Raw genomic sequence first — 17545 nt, 5'->3', positions numbered from 1 at the left:
TCTGGATTGGTTCATAGTTTGAACAAACCAGCTACAGAGGACTTTTGGGGATCAGTTGAGGAAACTTGAGGACTAAGGTTTGCCTGACCCAAGCCATGGTATTTTTGATCGCCTCTTTCACATGCATGCGAAAGCTGGACAATGAATAAGGAAGACTGAAGAAGTACTGGTGCCTTTGAATTATGGCATCGACAAAGAATATCGGATATACCATGGACTGCCAAAAGAATGAACAAATCTGTCTTGGAAGAAGTACAGCCAGAATGCTCCTTGGAAGCCAGTGTGGCGAGACTCTGTCTCACATACTTTGGACATGTTAGCAGGAGGGACCAGTCCCTGGAGAAGGACATCATGTTTGGTAAAGTAGAGAGTCAGCGAGAAAGAGGAAGACTGTCAATAAGATGGATTGATACAGTAGCTGCAACAATGGGCTCAAACATAGCAACAATTGTAAGGATGGCACAGGACCAGGCGGTGTTTTGTTCCATTGTACATACGGTAGCTATGAGTCAGAAGCGACTCAAGGGCCCCAACAACAACAACATTAAATATTAGATAATATTAAGGAATCACCATTTAATTTTGTTAGATAGGGAACCATTATTTTTGGCTATAAGGGAGGAAGATGTTCTTATCCTTTAGAAATGCATACTGAAGTATTTTGGGCTGTCTCGGGAGTTGAGAACAAGACCTGTTTCTCACTCACACTACCTAAGCATCCCAGGTCAGCTGCCACTCTCCTCGTCATCCTCATTCTGGGATGCAGCCTGAAGCAGTAGCCCTAACTGGGACATTGCAGGTCTCGTGGCAGAAGGAAAAGGAAGATGATGGAAACACACTGGGGCTTTTAAAAAGCCTGGTTCACTTTCACTCATATTTCATTGGCTGAAGCAAGTCACCTGGCCAAGTCTAACGTCAATGGGCTAAAGAAGTAGAATTCTCCCACGGAGTGGGGCAGTGGAATTATTTAGAGATCAGTGACAATGAGAACAAAGTATCTCAAACTCTGAAACATAACAAAACCATTTCTCAGGGAGAAAATTGTAATGTTAAATCCAGATGTTAGAAAGCAAGAAAGGTTGAAAGTAAATGAACTTAGCTTTAAACTCTAGAAACTAGAAAAGGGATAACAAATAAACCAAAGAAGGTAGAAGGAAGGAATTAATAAAGATAAAATAGATAACGTGAGATAGAAAACCAAAAAACAATAGACTTAAGTTCTATGTTTTGATAACATCAAAACATAGAAAGCCTTTGGCAAGTATGAGCCAGAAAAAAAATAAATAAAAAGGGAAAAGACACAATAACATTAGGAATGAAAACAGGATGCAGAGATTTTAAAAAATGTAATGTTATGTACGACTTTATTCCAATGAATTTGAAAATCCAGATAAAATGGATGCCTTTCTAGAGAAATAAAAATTACCAAAATTGACCAAAAATAGAAAGCCTGATCTTACCAACAGTAATATAAGAAATGGATTAAAAAAAAAAAGGAAAGAAAGAAATAGGTTGTCAACGATCTACTTTCAAAAAAGAAAACAAGATTTTTTTTTTTGTAGGGGGATATTTATTTCTTTATTTTACTGTGCTTTAGGTGAAAGTTTATAGCTCAAATTAATTTCTCATTAAAAATGTATGCACATTGTTTTGTGACATTGGTTGGAATCCCCACAATGTGACAGCACACTCCCCCTTTCCACCTCGAGCTCCTTGTGTACATTCATCTGGTTCCGGCCCCTTCCTGCCTTCTCATCTTGCTTTTGGACAGGAGCTGCCCGTTTGGTCTCACATATTTGAACTCAGAAGCACATTCCTCACGTGTGTTATTTTTTGTTTTATAGGCCTGTCTAATCTTTGTCTGAAAAGTGGGCTTTAGGAATGTTTTCAGTTCTGGGTTAGCAGAGTACCTGGGAGCCACAGTTTCTGGGGTCCCTCCAGTCTCTGTCAGACCAATAAGTCTGGTGTTTTAATATGAATTTCAGCCCTGTTCTACATTTTTCTCCTGCTCTGTCTGGGACTCTCTGTTTTGATCCATGTCAGGGCAGTTGTTGGTGGTAGCCGGGTACCATCTAGATCTTCTGAGCTCAGGCTTGGTGGAGTCTCTGGTCATCAATATGGTTTTATGGTTGAGTTCTATCAAGACTTTAAGGAGAATATAAATCCCATGTAATATGAAATGAACCTTGACTTAGTAAAAGGTGGAAAGCTTACCAATAGCATTTTATTTAGCTAGCATAGCCCTGAAACCAAAGTAGGCTGAAAATGACAAATCACCACTTTTAAGACTTTTGCAGCTAGAGTTGCTGTATGACCAGGTTCGGGTCAACGTGATGAAAGAAGGGAGGCAGGAAGAGAGTGCTTCTGGGAAGTGTTTTCTTCTCCAATAAAAGGAGTGTGGTGTGTGAGGAGACCCTGACCCTCCCTCTCTGCTTTTGGATCTGCTGCAGCCCTCTTGGCACCTTGAGGGAACACCTGGATGACCCATAGAGGATGAGATGGGAAGAATCTGGTTCTCCATGATGTTGTTGAGCACAAAACCAACCCTGGGACCTCCTACATGAGACAAATATATTCTTAAACCATTTTTCTTTGGTTTTCTGACACTGGCAACTGAAAGCATCCTAAAATAGGTGAGCTCTACTAAACTTTTTTTTCCCACCAAACTTTTATGACACAACTTTACAACATTAATATCAATTGTTTCAGAGCCCGGAAAAAGTTGGAGACATTTCCAGCTCATTTTGTATGTCTTGGTCTCGCATGATCTTGATATTACAACTAGACACTCATTTCTAAAGGTAAAAAAAACAAAAAACATTCTATACATCATTCGGGTCTATTGAATGGTTTCAAAGAAAAAGTAGAGACAGAAACCGTTTGTCTATAGAACAAATGCTCCAAACAAATTATCTGCAAAACTGAAACTCCATTTTTTTTTCTGCCAAAGTAAATGAATATAACAACGTGTTTTCCTCTCGTTTTAAACAAGATGATTATGGCAATTGTTATGATTATAATTCCTAATTCTTAAGCTTTTGATCTCTTTTAAAAAACTGAAATGAGGCCCTTGACCAGATAGCTGTTACAGCAGGTTCACATTTTATTAAAATATTTGCCCTGGTTTTTGTCCATATCGCATTTATATTAAGCTTTCTTCTGCTAATGTTAAGAGATGTTAAGTGACAGTCCAGTTTATTTAGTCCATCTTGTTTGTGTTCCCATCAGCTGTTGCAATTAGATTTTAGCAAATTAATGCCTTGTTTTCTGTGAGATTCAGGGCATTCACTAAATTAACAGCTCAGGTGTGAAATTTTCTGCTTATTAAAAAAAAAAAAATTAAAGCTAAGTAAAGCATATGCCCAAAATGAAAATACTAACACTCGTATACCTGCGTTAGGTGTGTGGCCGAGTGATCCCATGCTAAGGCGGTTGAAATGTGTGGGGATAACTCAGGCATAGGAGTTTGAGTCTCAAGGTCAGAAATTTCTAGTTACTGGAGGGAATAGAGGAAAACAGCTCACTGAGGAACTGGGAAGGGAACTAGCAAGTTAGGAACAAAGCAAGAGTTAGAAACAGGAAAGTAGACCCAGTTATTAGAAACCTGGAACCAAGGTCAACGCAGCAGCAGGAAAGAGCAAGACCAACTCTGCCCTGAATCAAGGAGTTTCTGACCAGGGCTTCTGAAGCCTCCTGGCCTTAAACATTGTCCCTAAAGTTGGAGGTAGGACTGTGTTGGGAGGTCGGCGGTAGTTAACAATCAAGCAAAAGCTATAAGTTCATTACACCAAGCACATCAACTGCTGCCTCAGAATCTCATTTACTACCAGAAAAGGCTGACAAACTACTGCTGTGAGGAAGACTCACTTATTTCCTGGGTCTAAGAGAAGCTGACCCTGGAAAATAATTTGAAGACAAGACCTCTGTTTAGTGTACCCACTCCCCTTGGGCATTGGCCCAAGTTAAGTCTAGAAGCTAAAACACATTCCCTTTAGAAGGCTGATTCATTCAAGAAGTCCAAAGTGCTGGAAGTCATCACCTAACTAAAACCCTCCTACAAAGCATATGCCCAAAATGAAAATACTAACACTCGTATACCTGCGTTAGGTGCGTGGCCGAGTGATCCCATGCTAAGGAGGTTGAAATGTGTGGGGATAACTCAGGCATAGGAGTTATCATTTTATTCTAATTTCTTAACTGACTGAGGATCAGCTCTATTTGTAAATCTGAAGACTACAAAAGCAACTTAATCTCTTCTGGTATTGGTCTGTTTGAGAAAACCTATGCATAAAGGCCACAGGCAACCCATGATGTGACAGCATAGAAGCTATGCTCTTGGAGCTTGTCCTGCAGAAGGACATGAGGCCAGAATTCAGGTTAAAGCTTGGATTTGAATTTCTTCTTGGTCAATGTACATTTGTCTTAGAAATGAGATCCCACCTTACTACCCTACCAAGACAGAGGTCCCTAGGCTGTGGAAAATTCCACTGCCTCAAGCAGCTCATTTGGCACGCCCAGTAGCTTTACGTTAAAATCCTGGTTCCTTTGTTTGATATACCCTATAGCTTTACATGGAAATCCTGGTTCCCCTCTCCTTAACTGCTGCCCCAAACTAGAGGAAATTGGCAGAAACCAGATTAGGCAGCCTGTTGACATTCAAGATAATTTTTTAGCTCCTGAAGTACCTCGTACATAATAACTTCCCTGCCTCTGGGTGAAATTTAACCACCATTTTCTGAACATGCGACGCATGAAGTTATATGTAAACCCCATTGCGCCTGCATAGTATGGTTAAGAACGTTGTTCATGAGGCGGGCAGTTGCTGGATGGTGGATGGGAGGAGCTAAGCCACCTTTTTCCCTCTGTCATGGCCCCAGTGCAGCTGTGCAGACCTGATGACATAGGTATCATCACAGGGGCTGTCCACCAATCCTGATGGACCACTCTCCTGAACATGCCCTGAAGAAGAGCGCATCCCTCCTCTGTTTCCTCCCCATATAACCCACGTGCCTGCTGCTGGAGGAGCCATCTTGGTGACGAGGTGCCAATGTGCTCCTTTGCTTGGCCAACCAAATGAAGTTTTCTTCTTTTGCTTTCACCCAACTCATGTCTCAGTGTCTTGCCAAGCGAGACCTGCAGGACCAGTAACATGGATGTAACTTGTATGAACTTCCCACTTGTAAGCCCCTTAAAAGTAACCTTCCCCCTTGCCCTGGCTGGGCAGTCTTGGTGGCAGGAGTCCTGACTGTGCCTTTCCTTGAGCAATGAAATAAAAGTGCCTTCTGTTCTCCCACCTCAGTCTTGTTTATTGGCTGAGACAAGTCAGACCAAGCAGAACTTGGAGCCTCCACCCAGCAACACTACTGCAGGGTTTCCCTCAACAATACCCAAATGGCTTCTACTATGTTTATGTAGGTGCAGGGAGCCGAGCTTTGGCAAGAACATCTTATTCTTACTATATTGCTAAGTTGAGTCTCAAGAAAAGTTGCTTTTCTCTACTTTTCCAATTTGTCTTCCCTTTTTCATTTCCTCTCTTATCCTCCAGCTTTACTTTAGGTGTCTCTGCCCTCAAACAGCAGAGGAGCCCTGGTGGTGTAGTGGTTAAGAGCTTGGCTGCTAACCAAAAGATCAGCAGCTCAAATCCACCAACTGCTCCTTGGAAACTTTACGGTGTAGTTCTACTCTCCTATAAGACTCTATAGCAATGTTTTTTGTTTGTTTATGGACCCTCAAACAAGACACTGGAATAAATCCCAAAGTCTGCAATGAGATGATCAGAGCATCCTATTGAACACCAAAACGTTTCATCCCCCAGGGAAAGGAAGGAAACAGAAATCGATCCCAAGAGTCCAAAGATTTAGCAAGCTAAATTAGGGGGGAAAAAAGTTATGCTTAACACCAGGCCATGTTACGCTCACCAGGGCCTCTGTCCTTTCTTCATTGGCTGAATGTGTAGGAACTTCATTTGGCTATTTCAGAATGCTTTGTAAACAGGGCAGGCACAGTCAGACCGTGGTTGAAAACATCTCAGTTTTACTGTCTCTCATTTTCTGCACGTGTTTTCCCAAAGGCTGCTTTCCCAAAGGGAGCCTGGGGAGAGCTCTTAATCATCTGTTATCTCTCTTGTTGCTTCCTGCTCAGTCAGTGGGAACATCCAAAATATATGACCACTTCCTGTCCCTTCCTATTCTGTATAACGCACATGCTAGAAAGAGAAAGTTCTCTGAGCTAAGCCCACCTGGGATGTAGGTGGCGTGTTAGAACCTAAAGTCAACCACTAAATGCTGTAACCGCTCCTCCCCTCAACCTAGAAAAGAGTTATCTCTCCCAAGGAGTACACTTTGCTTATGTTTCCTTGGCCATTTGAAAAAGGAGAACTTTGCATTCCATGTCACTGGTGAATCACAATTACATTGTAAATCTTATGTCTGGAAGGGATCTTGGTGATCTTATAGTACAAGGGTTCTTAATCTGGGGCTATGAATGGGCTTGGAAAATCTGTTAGGCCCCCAAATTCTGAAGATACAATAGGAAGATCGGCCTGCGTAGGGTGTGTGGGTGAATGGCTTTGTTTCCCTTCCTTTACCAGAAGCCTGAAAATGTAACGAGTGGGGCTCTAAAAACATGAAGGTTCTTGGGAGACTAGTTTTCTTGGTCTCTCTCGTAATTCTGCCCACAGTTGGAGGTGCAGCTCTTGATGCTTGCTCTAGAAATGGAGTGACATAGAATGGAATCAAGACCTTGCACATAGTGAGCCCTGAAGAAATATTTGTTGTATGAATCAATAAATACACGAACGACTCTCGGTTGAGAAGGTAGATCTTGAAGGCGTTTAAATTGGACATTGTAAGATTTGTTCCCACTTCCCTCTTCCAGACAAGATTCTGGATTTCTGAACCATGTATTTGAAAGGGATTGATCTCATTCCCAGGTCAACAGTGGGCCTCTAGGGCTTGAAACAATCAGTATACCTCATCTCTGGCCTTCATAATTGGTTTGGGATGAATGCAGAACCCAAGCATGGAGCCCAATGAGACTACATTTGGGAGTTTTGTTTAAGCTATTGAGAATGCAGAGTTTCTTTTCTGCTGGCTTTTAACCTGGAAGCGTGTAGGCTCAGAAGTTTCTGGAAGCTAAAACTGAGGTAGTAGAGTCAATAACTGGAAAGTAAGAATCCAGGATATGTTTATATCATTTGGGCCCTGGATCAAACCTTTCCTGAAGCCTGTAACTTCTGGACTTTTCAGCTATGTTCACTCGTAAATTCTCTTTATTGTTTCTACCAATTTGAGTTTACTTTCTGTTTCTTGCTTCTGAAAGGTACTTTGTAGGAAGTTGAAACACCCATATGCATTTATGGAGATTTTCTAATTCCCAAAGCAACATTTAACCAAAAGACCATTCCCCTTATAACTTCCCCAGCAAGGCAGAGTTATGCACCTACATTACAATGCATTAGAAATGATGAGTGTGAGTGAAAATAATTAAACCATTATTATAGTCAGTTGGTTGCAACACCATAATTAGAATCACAGAACTTGAATTCCCACGCCCCTGGAGACATTACCAAGTCTCTTAGGAAATAACATACAGATATTGCCTAAAATGACGTTTCAATGTTCCTCTTAGCCAGACTGTGACAGTTTCATGGTTTCTGCTTAAAAGGACACAGTCATTTCTCTGACACAATTCCTAAAAAACAAAATATCAAACTGAAAGGAAAAGAGATTATTTAAATACATTAAGGTAAGTCAGTTATTTTTTAATAAAATTTGATAGTGTATTGCTGGTAACTAGAAAATCAGCTTCAGGGTTTGAATTGCTCCCATTTCACCTTAGGCGTTGTCTTGTAAAGGCACCGGAAACCCACAGCTGTTTGAACAGGTAGAAATGGGTCTTAATCAGTGCTTGTGAAATTTCTTTGTTCACATAAGGGTGGGATATGTAAAAATAGGTCCTACTGTCCCTTCAGCCCATATTTCCATATGAATACGGGCATGATTCAGACTTCAAAACATGGAAAATATTTTGTTTACTTTCATTATTCCTGACCTGTGTGGGGCAATTTTCTAGAATTTCTGAAGAATCATGATTTACCAGGTTTACTAAAGTTCATTTTAAACTAGGTTTTGTTTTTTAAAAGCACTGATATTTTTGATGATGAGTTGAAGAAAACATCACAGTATAATGGAAAGAAAGCCTCACTGGGAGCCCAAAGGTCGTTGGCCTCCCTCACTCTTGGTATCTCATTGACTTCCTATGTAGGCTGAATTTCTCAGTCTCTCTGTCCTCTTTGGTGAAATGAAGGGCTTGGACCAGCGTGTCTCGAGGGTCCTGTCCCCAAAGACCTAAGAGTCCATAAGCAATATGTTCATCCTATGACAATCTCAAGAACCAAAATTTGAAACTACACATCCTCTATAGTTTTTAGTTCTTCAAGGTGACGCTCAGAGATAAATTGCCAAGTTTAGAACAACAATTTTCAGGGAAGACCCTTGATTAGGGAATCAAATACTTCAAATTTGAGAGGAACAGTTGAGGTGTATCAAGTGATTTAGGAAATAATACTGAAATCATTATTCCCTGTCCTTGAGCATGGAGAATGTGACCCAGCTGGAGCTGGACTCACAAAGACACATCAACTGGGCCTTGACATATAAAGACAATAAAGCTAAGATAATCTTGGAAAATATCTTTTAGGGAACATTTCACAGAAGCCAGAAAACAAAAGACTTTCCACCCTTATCTTTTTCTATTAGCATTTAGTGATTAGAAAATTTACTGGACCAATGAAAACACTCCTGTACCAAAGATTGTTAAGAAAGGCAATTCAAAGTGTAAGATCACCATTTCTAGCCAATCAGTGAAAGATGAAGCTTTCAATGGTTTTGCTCATTTTGTAATGTTAATATATACTGATGGCTCTAGAATGTTCCTTGGACTTGGCAGACATGGCTGTGGCAGTATGCTTATCCATTTTCTCGTTCTTGTTTATTCTTAATATTCTTTGGACTTGGACAGACGTGGCTTTAGCAGCATGCTTGTCCGTTTTTCCACTTTTGATAATTCTGTAATGTTTTCTTAGATTGGGGTAGACATTAGCTCTGGCAGCCTCCTTGCCCACTTCCGACTTTTGCCTTTTTGGATATATGCTGAATAAAACTTTCTTTTTGCTTTACTAAACTTTATGATTTTTTTTTACCCTACAACACAAGAAAAAGTTTAACTTTTGAGATCCCAATGCTTTCAAGGCTTACTGTAAAATAATGATAAAGTATGAGACATTATTCTTACTTAGATCACCTTCTGTCTTTGTATAAAGAAATTCTTTCTGGTCCCTCTTTAGTTACTGCTCTTCATGAAATAAGTAAATAGAAAAACTGTAGTATGTATTATTTCAGCATCATGTCCAAGGGGCCTGATTGTTTTATGGATACTTTCCTGTGACAGACTTTTAATTTCACATTTGAGTTAAATTAGCAGGTCGCTTTGTAACTGGCAGATCAAACAAAAGCAAATGAGAAAACTCACTAACTGATGTCTTAACCCTTTCTGTGGCTGAAAAGAGTTTTGTGTTTTTGACAGAATTCTGTGGGGTTTTAAAAACCATTGTAGTTAAGTTAGGTGGAAAAATCAATATAAAAAAAAATTACGTACAACCCATAATTGTGGTTTTGAGTACATTTGTATAGTTTCTAGTGAAAAAAAGCATATATTAAGTTGAACCATAGGAAATTGCTGTTTTTGTTGGACAAAATTTCATTTGGTTCCCCAACGGCACTGGGTTTTTGGTTTTTAATATCTAACAGGAGCCCTGGTGGCACAGTGGTTAAGAGCTTGGTTACTAGCCAAAAGGTCAGCAGTTCGAATCCACCAGCTGCTTCTTGGAAACCCTATGAGGCAGTTCTACTCTGTCCTACAAAATCCCTATGAGTTGGAATCAACTCGACCACGACAGGTTTGGTTTAATATCTAGCAATTCAATTTAATTAAATATTAGTTCTTACCCTTCTATAGAGAACTTAAATCTTCCTTCAAGGAGGGAAAAAAAAAGTTTCCGGTTAGGGGTTGTGAGATCATAAAATATTTGTCCTTTTACAACTGATTTATTTTGCTCAGCATGATGTTTTCAGGGTTCACCCATGTCGTGGCATACACCAGCACTTCATTCTCTTTATGGCTGAGTAGTATTTCAGTGGAAACCCTGGTCGTGTAGTGGTTAAGTGCTACAGCTGCTAACCAAAAGGTCGGCAGTACGAATCCACTAGGCGCTCCTTGGAAACTCTAAGGGGCAGTTCTACTCTGTCCTCTAGGGTCGCTATGAATCAGAATCGACTCGATGGCAATGGGTTTGGTTTGGTTTAGTATTTCAGTGTGTGTCTGTACCACATTTTGCTTATCCATTCATCTGTTGATGGACATTTTGGTTCCCACCTTTTGGCTCTTGTGAAAAGTGCTGCAATGAACATTGGTACGCAGGTTTCTGTTTGAGAGTATATATATCTGGGTATATATACCTAGGAGCGCTGGTGGCATAGTGGTTAAGAGTTTGGCTACTAACCAAAAGATCGGCAGTTGGAATCCAGCACCCTCTTCTTGGGAACCCTATGGAGCTATCGTGTCCTGTAGGGTCACTATGGGTCAGAATCGACTTGACCACAGTGGGGTTTTGGGTGGGGATTGCTGAGTCAAAATGGTAGCTCTATGTTCAACTTTTTGAGGACCCATCAAACTGTTTTCCACAGTTGATGTGCCATTTTCGTTCCCACCAGCAGTATATGAGGGTTCCAGTTTCTCCACACAACCTTGGCCAACACTATGGTTTTCCTTTTTTTCATCATTGCCACTCTACTAGAGGTTAGGTGGCTAATGAAGAAGCCCCAGTGGTATAGCTTGGCTAACAGAATGGTTGGTGATTCTGAACCCACTAGCCACTCCCCAGGAGAAAGATGAGGCAAACAGCTTCTGTAAAAATTTCAGCCTTGGGAACCCTATGGGGCAGTTTTACTCTGTCCTATGGGGTCACTATGAGTTGGAATCAACTCGGTGGCAATGGGTTTGGGGTTTTTTCATTAATGACTAAGGATGTTGAACATTTTTTCATGGGCTTATTGGCCATTTGAATAACCTCTTTGGTGAAATGTCTGTTCAAGTCCTTTGTCCATTTTTTGATTGGATTGTTTGTCTTTTTGTTGTTAAGTCGTACAAGTTTTATATATATTTTGCATATTAGACCTTTATCAGATACATGGTTCCTGAAAATTTTCTCCCAATCTCTAAATTGTCTTTTCCCTTTTTTGATAAAGTCCACTGATGAACAAAATACACTATTCCTTTTATATTGTCAGTGTTTACAACAGTCATTTTTTAAAAAATAACTGGTCATTTTGTTACCGGAATAAGGTTCTTGCCTCTCACTGATCAAGAATGAGCAGGTAAGGCACATACAGTTTTCCACACGAGCAAAGCTTTATTGAAGAGGCTTGCAATCAGAGACGAGGAGGGCTTAGAGCAAGACACACCCCCGTCTCACAGAACAAAAGACGGGCCTGAGTTTTTTTAAAAGTTCTTGGGTAGGAAAAGATTCATATTTATCCATAGGCACAGGCAGGGATATGTTAACTAAGGTTCAGGTGCAGCAGCTTTCCAAGATGGCTCCTGTCCCAGAGGCCTCTGGATTCATAGCAGGACTTATTATGGGGTGTCGCATCTATGCAGCCTCTCACTCCCTGGGTTCAATTCCCTGACTAGGGCTGCAGCCCCTCACTGCCCTGGTGGAAGGTCACACAGCGGTCACAAGTGGATGTTCTGCACATGTCCCTGGGGCTGGTTTTCTCCAGCTGCTTCTGAAAGGCAACTTTAAAGAAGTTTGTGGGCTATTTTCTGATACCCTGCCCCATTGTTCTGGGAAATGGCTTTGTCTCTGCACCCTGGCCCATTTCTTGTTACTTCCTTTGCAGATTTGGGGATTCCTCTGTTCTCTGTCTTAACTAAGTCTCCAGGTTCCACACTCAACCCCCTATAGTCTATTTCTCTCTTACTTGCTTCTTTTCTAAACACACCAGTCTCTTTGCTATTCCTCCAACAGGCACCCTCCAATCTCAGGGCCTTTGCTCCCTGTCAAATTTGGTTGATTCTAAGTTTTGAAAGTTAATAAACTGCAATTATACAATTTTGATTATGTAAATATTATTCACTGTAGAACGAAGTGCATCAAGTCAGAATAGAAAATGTAAACCTATACTACTACCTCTTGTCACTAGAAGAAGGATGCTGCAAACATCAAGATCAAAAAATTATATTCTCAAACACTCCATTAGTTGCTCAGAATAATAGCACATTTTAATTTGCTTTATATTTGGAACACAGTTTTTAATTGCTTTCCTTTTCCCCTTCTTAACAAAAGAACTACATGCCTTCAACATATGATTAAGTTTATCCAGAATCTTAACCTCAGACTCTGTGGCATGAAATCCATTTTCTTCTTGAAGATATGGCCCACTCACTACCAGGTGCTCACGTGGCCTGCTGTACAGCTGTCGTTCTCGGTCTGCCCCTTCATTGCACTCCTCGGTTAAGATCAGTGTTTCTTGGATTCCAAGATTCTGACCCCCCCCCTTTTTTTTTTACTGGTCCATCCTTAGTTTTTGTTTTTGTTTTTCAGAAAGTATGTGTGAGAGGTAGGTTGAGTTCTCAGATGTCTGAAAATGTCTTCATTTTATTCTTATAGCTGAATGATATTTTGACTGGATATAATACTCTGAGCTTCATTCAGAACTCTGAAGGTTGGGCTCCATTGTCTCAGGCACTGAGTGTTGTTGATAGAAGGCCCATGCCAATCAGATTTTTGTCCCATCATAGGTGACTTGTTGGCTCTCCGGAAACTTTTAGGATTCTCTTCTGTGTAAAACGCCAACACAACTGTAGCTGCTGCTTGTAGGGAAGGACTATTTCTAAAGAAATCTTAATATTGACTCTTCCAGGGACACATAATGGCCTTTCAGTGATTCAGAATCATAGTTACATCATTATAACACCAAGTTATAAATAAGATGCTGCTGTAAAAACGGAAATACTTTTCCCTGTACACATGAATCTAAAATTCAGGAATGAAACTATGAGTTTTAGTCAATTCAAAGTCAAAATATCTTGTCTATGTCCATAGAAAGTAGAAAATGGACACTCTTGAGTAGGCAGCGTACTCCATGAGAGGGCCACAACTGTTTCTCTCATTCTGCTTCCTTCAGCTTTGTGAAGTTTCCCCAGAGCTCTGCCATCATTCACTGCAGAGGCTGTGTTGGTTGGTGGGTGGGCATTTGAACCTACATGCAGTCTTCTGATAGCTTTTTAACCAGGGGAAAGTTGCCGAATTTCTCTAAACCTCACTTCCCTTAATTAGGGTATCTGAAAATTAAGAAAATAAATCACACTAAGCAAATAGTACAGAGCCTGGGACTCAGATAGTTATTTCTAAATGACTGCTGTTATTAGTGTAGGATTCATAGGTATCCTCAGGTAGAGTAGCCAGATTTAGCAAATGAAAATGCAGACTACCCAGCTAGATTTGAATTTCAGATTACACACACACACACACACACACACACACACACATTTGCCACGGAGTCTACTTCAACTCAGGGCGACCCCCTGTGTGTCAAAATAGAACTGTGCTCCATGGGGTTTTCAATGGCTGATATTTTGGAAGTAGGTCTCCGGGACTTTCTTCATAGGAGAGGCACCTGTGTGTGGACTTGAACCTCCAATCTTTCAGTTAGGAGCAGTGCATATTAACCATTTGCACTACCCAGGAACTCCAAATTTCAGATAGATGACAAATAATTTTTTAGTGTAATATGTCCCAAATACTGCATGGGAGACAATTAGTAAAAAAAAAAAAAAAAAGAAAAAAACGGAAAAAAACTATCTGTTTTCTGTCTGAAATTCAAATTTAAGTGGGCATTTTGTATTTTATCTGGCAACCGTAAATAACATCTCCTTTAACAACAACAACAAAAAGCTTTAGGTATACTAAAATAAATCTTCAGGGAATAAAACTGTGATTAAATTCAATCTTTCAGCTGCTCATACTTGGTAGGTCAATAGCCCCCAATATACTCAGTATTTTCTTTCCCCGGTAATGCCCAGGGTTCACATATCAGAGAACAAAGAGTCCCACGTTCTGGAGTGGGATGTAAAATTCCTCCCAAACTGAAATCTGTTCGATCTAGTTACCAAACTAAACTAGGCATGGGTTTGAAACTGCTTACTGAATTATATTTGCACTTAAATTATTATTTGGTAAATCACAAAGCACTGTGTGTTCAAAGTCACATTAATATAAAATATAAAAATATATGAAGTAAAAATCTCTGACAGCTGTCATATTGTTAATATCTTTGAAAGACTCTCGAAATGTTCTTGATTGCCGTGTTTTCTTTGTGTGTGCCAGGTAATGCTTTCTCAAAATGTGCTTGGTACTAACATGCACACATACATATACATAGAGGGTTTTATATTTTATTCCAAACAGATTCTATATCATCACTCTTACATAAACTAAAAAGCCTATTATCAACTCTACAAGTATTTTAGCTTTCTTCTAATCTGTAGTTAGATTTTCAATGAAATAAAAAATTAACTATTAAACTACTGGAACTAATAGAAAGATTCAGCAGAGTAGCAGGATACAAGATCAATATAAAAAAATCAGCTGGATTCCTATACACCAACAAAAAGAACTTTGAAAAAGAAATCAGGAAAACAATACCATTTATCATAGCCCCTAAAAATACAAAATACTTAGGAATAAATCTAACCAGGGATGTAAGAGACCTATACAAAGAAAAGTACCAAACATTACTACGAGAAACCAAAAGAGACCTACATAAATGGAAAAACATACCATACTCATGGATAGGAAGACTCATCATTGTGAAAATGTCATTTCTACTCAAAGCAACCTACGGATATAATGCAATCCTGATCCAAATGCCAACAGCATTCTTTAGTGAGATAGAAAAACTACCTCCTACCCTACACAAAAACTAACTCAAAGTGGATCAAAGACCCAAATATAAAACCTAAAACCGTAAAGATCATGGAAGAAAAATAGGGGCAATGCTAGGGGCCCTAATACATGGCATAAATACAACACAAACCATAAATAACAATGTACAAACATTAGAAGATAAACTATGTAACTGGGAGCTCCTAAAAATTAAATGCTTATGCTCATCAAAGACTTCACCAAAACAGTAAAAAGAGAACCTACAGACTGGGGAAAAAAAATTCGGCCACGACATATCTGACAAGGGTCTAACTTCTAAAATCTACAGAATACGCCAACACCAAAAAGACAAATAACCCAATTAAAAAATGGGCAAAGGATATGAACAGACACTTCATCAAAGAAGATATTCAGTCGGCTAACAGACACATTAGGCAATGCTTCGATAGCACTTTTGTAATCATTAGCCATTACCAAACAAAACCCATTGCCATCCAATTGATTCTGACTAATAGCAACCCTGTATGACAGAGTAGGAAACCCTGGTGGCGTAGTGGTTAAGTGCTACCGCTGCTAACTAGAAGGTCAGCAGTTTGAATCCACCAGGCGCTCCTTGGAAACTCTATGGGGCAGTTCTACTCTGTCCTGTAGGGTCACTATGAGTCAGAATTGACTCAACGGCAAGGGTTTTTTTTTTTTTTTAAATGACAGAGTAGAACTGTCCCAGAGGGTTTCCAAGGCTGTAATCTTTATGGAAGCACACTGCCGCATTCTCCTCCCTCCTTAGCCATTACAGAAAAGCAAATAAAAACTACAATGAGATATCATCTCACCTCAACATTACTGGCATTAAGAATAGCAACAATAAAACAGAAAATAACAAATGTTGGAGAGGTTGCACGGAGATTGCAACTCTTATGCACTACTGGTGGGAATGTAAAATGGTACAACCACTATGGAAAACGATATGGTGCCTCCTTAGAAGGCTAGAAATAGAAATACCATACAATCCAGCAATCCCACTCCTAGGAATAAATCCTAGAGAAATAAGAGCTGTCACAGGAATAGACATATGCACACCCATGCTGATTACAGCATTACTCATGATAGCAAAAAGATGGAAGCAACCTAAGTGCTCATCAATAAATGAATGGATAAACTAATTACGGTACAGACAAAGTAGAATACTACAAAATGATAAAGAACAATGATTAAAATGATTAATCCAGGAGACGTCTCACAATATGGATGAATCTGGAGGGCATTATGCTGAGTGAAATAAGTCAATCACAAAAGGACAAATATTATATGAGATCACTAAGAACCCAAGGAAACTTTACACACAGTAAAAGAACAATCTCTGATGGTCACGAGGGAGGGGAGAGGGAAGGGGAAATCACTAACTAGGTGGTAGGCAAGTGTCAACTTTGGTGAAGGGAAAGACAACACACAATATAGTGGAAGTCAGTACAACTTGACCAAGGCAAAGTCATCGAAACTTCCTAGACACATCCAAACACCTTGAGGGACCTAGTTGCTGGGTTTGAGGGCTGGGGACCATGGTCTCAGGGGACATCTAGGTCAACTGGCATAACATAGTTCATAAGGAAAATGTTCTACATCCTACTTTGCTGAGTAGCGTCTGGGGCGTCTGAGCTGCCATGTAAGGTACGTCTATTGGTTCCATCCTCTCCAGAGCAGAGGAGAATGAAGAAAACCAAAGACACAAGGAAAATATTAGTCTGAAGGACTAATGAACCACAGCTTCCAGCAGACTGAGCCTAGGAGAATTAGATGGTGCCCAGCTACAACCACCAACTGCTCTGACAGGGATCACAATAGAGGGCCTCAGACAGAGAGGGATAAAAATGTAGAACAAAATTCAAATTCACGCACACACACACAAATCACCAGACTTACAGGTCTGACAGAGACTGAAGGAATCCCCGAGACTATGGCTCCAGACACCCTGCTGGCTCAGAGCTGTGGCTACTCCTGAGGTCCACCTTTCAGTCAAAGACGACACAGGTCTACAGGATAGGCAATGGCACACATAAGGAATGTCCTTCTTGGTTCAATCAGGTGTGCAGGGCCAGGTGGGGGGGGGATGGGGGGACAAGGGGACAGGAAAAGACGGGAATATTTGACAGGTGGACACAGGAACCAGGGGTGGAAAGGGAAAGGGAGAGAGCGCTGAAACAATGCCAGGATTGCAACCAATGTCACAAAACAATTTGCGTATGGATTTTTAAATGAGAGACTAGTTTGCACTGCAGACTTTCACCTAAAGCACAATTAAAAAAAAAAAAAAGTAACTATTTCCATTCCTCAGTTCTTTTTCAACCTGGCTTACGACCTAAAGAAATGCATTCTAGTCAGCTAGCATGGTGTTCCATTTGTAATACTAATTTTATACCAACTTTTACAGAATATTTCTACAAATCTTTTGGTGTCATTGGCTCAAAAAAGTAACTGGATTTTGGTTATCCTTCCGAAGATCATAATTATAAATTTAGCTTTCTTTAAAAAAATAAAAAC

The sequence above is a fragment of the Elephas maximus genome, chromosome 23 (genome assembly GCF_024166365.1).
Source record: "Elephas maximus indicus isolate mEleMax1 chromosome 23, mEleMax1 primary haplotype, whole genome shotgun sequence".
In the NCBI taxonomy this organism is placed as follows: Eukaryota; Metazoa; Chordata; class Mammalia; order Proboscidea; family Elephantidae; genus Elephas; species Elephas maximus.
This window is presented reverse-complemented; position numbering follows the sequence as displayed.